Source organism: Pteropus vampyrus, unplaced genomic scaffold (genome assembly GCF_000151845.1).
Source record: "Pteropus vampyrus isolate Shadow unplaced genomic scaffold, Pvam_2.0 Scaffold34, whole genome shotgun sequence".
NCBI lineage: Eukaryota > Metazoa > Chordata > Mammalia > Chiroptera > Pteropodidae > Pteropus > Pteropus vampyrus.
The window spans coordinates 5248397-5250944 of NW_011888815.1; positions in this window are offsets into that span (position 1 = coordinate 5248397).

Below are 2548 nucleotides of genomic sequence, written 5' to 3' on the forward strand. Positions count from 1 at the left end.
CTCAATAAACATAAATGGAAAGGCCCAGCAATTGCCCTCTAGGTATTCATCCTACAGATGCGTTGGCGTGAGTGCACTGTTTTCAGCAATGAAAACCGCAATCTACATAAAATGCCCGTGGACGGAGGAATGATAAAATCCACATCCATACCATGCAAACTATAAATTGCTGCATATGCAAAAATATATATAAAACATATACATATGCGTTTAATATTCCCAGAGCATATTAGTTAATAAGATATGGAAATATGTCCGTGATATAATTATGTGAAAAAGAAGTTTAAAAGTTGCAGAAAAACATGCGTCGTATGCTCCCATTTTTAACAAGTGCATACGTATATACTTTATTATGTACTATAACATATATTTTTTACGCATCAAAAATGTCTTAAAGTGTATACAGCATACCCTCATGAACGGTACCTCTGAGAAATGGGACATGGTGAAGAAAAGAGTAATTTTATTTCTTTATGTATTTTCCTGCTGCTGATATTCTTTATGCTGAGGATGTATATCTTTACGATAAAAGGTTATGGAAAGTAAATATTACCTAAATGAATGAATGAATGCAAATCCAATGAATGGAGTCTACATAATCAAATGGTTCATTCTGTTCACCTATTCTGGTTAAGAGAAAAAGGTGATGAAATCAGCCCTCTCCTGGGATGAAGGCAGTACAGGATAAGATAGGTAATCGCTGAAACGCAACAGAGCATCATCAAATTATTCAATCCTAGGAGTCTATAGACTCCATTCCCAGCTCATCTACGAGCTGTGTGACTATATGGCTCTCTTCTGTCTTATAACTTGCTTTTCTGACTTATCTGAAGTAAGATTGGGTGGATTACAGAATTCCCAAATTTTTCTGAATTCTAAATTTCTTATCCATTTTTTGGGGGGAGAGAGAAAGAGAAAGAGAGAGGGAGGGAGAAAGAGAGAGAAATAGAGAGAGAGCGATGATGACATTCATCGAATGGCCAAAGCGTTGAAGATTTGGGTTGTCTTGCTCTTAGGACACAGGCCGTTAATAGAATCTGACAATGGGTCGGGGGGTGGAGTGCTCAGGAGGTTAACGCTCATTTTATACTTCGCTTCGTGATATAAATTTAGGCTTTCATCTGCAGTCAACCCTACATAACATCCTAGGGACAAGGGAACACTGTTTACAGCATGACATTTCAAATATCCAGATGATGGTCCATTTGGAATACATTACGACTCTGCTTTCTGTCATTCTCATACTCATATTGCATCCATATGTAGCCAGGGATCGTTTGTTACTCCAATTTTCTTTCCTTTGGGGGAAAATGGGACAATGGGGGGGACACTTTAGCACAGAAGCCTTTCTTAACATTCTCTCTCTTCTCACTTTTCTGGATTGGAAAACAAAAGCATAAACGACGTTTGATCAGCAAGTGTATTCGCAATATCACGGCCCGAATCTCATCAACCTGATATATAACCTCTTGTCTCAGAAGCAATATTGATCCATGAATTTTACTCCAAATATGTTACAGATATAAGACCAGGAGGGCCACTCCAATATAGCCTAATGAGAAGAGCTTCTTTTTTTTTATTTTCCAGCCTCGGTTAAAAAAAAAAGAAAAAAGGCAACTTCTTTGAATCATGACATCCTATTAAATGAAAAAAGGGCCAATGGTTTTCATGGTCCCCAGTGATTTTATATACAGTTCTTTTCATGAGTCGTGACAGAGGATCTTACACAGACCTTAAAAAGGACAAGTTCATTTTTTTAGCCAACTCTGAAAGACGATCGTCCCCACCTAATTCTACTTGAAGATCAACAGCCACAGTTTTATCTGGCGGTTCCCAGAAATGATGACCCATCGTGCCGTCTCCCACTCACCTGCATCTAGTTTTCATTACCCAAATATTTCTTTGTTCCTCTTTAAGGGCTACAAAGAAAGGGCTGGTCAGAACGGGGCGAGGACCTGGGGAAAGAAAACGTTTCAGTGTGGGTGGAATGATGGAAAGATGGTCCTCGAACTGAGAAACTGGAGAATTTCAGCATCAGTTGTAAGAGAGGGTGATGGGAGCAGGTGAGCAAGGGACGGCCGTGAGCGCTCTCAGGTACACGCCTGCCTTCCCCAGGCCCTCTCCCGTCTGCCATTATTCCTCTGGCGTTTTCCTACCCTCCCCGCAGTTGACAGGGACCCCATCTCTCCCAACACGCAGCCTCAAACTGGTCCAGACCTCCTGTCTTTATCAGCAGTGAGCAATGAAATCTTTTCTTCCAACCCTTTCTCAACCTGCCTACCCTGTGCAGACCCTACCCATCTGTACAGATCCAAACAATTAAACCGTTAACTTAAGGTCTAAAGTATAAGCATCGTTCCAGTGGCCGTTGAGAGTAAAAGACCCAAGACCACGCTTTCCAATTCCCGTCTGACAAACCCTGGCCTCGTTCTCTTCAAACCCAGGCACGATCTTACACATCGAAATCAATACTGGATTCTAAGGAGCCGCTTCCAATGGTTGAGCGTTGGCCTGTGAGTTGGAAATTGTTTGCCATCTTTGCCTTGCC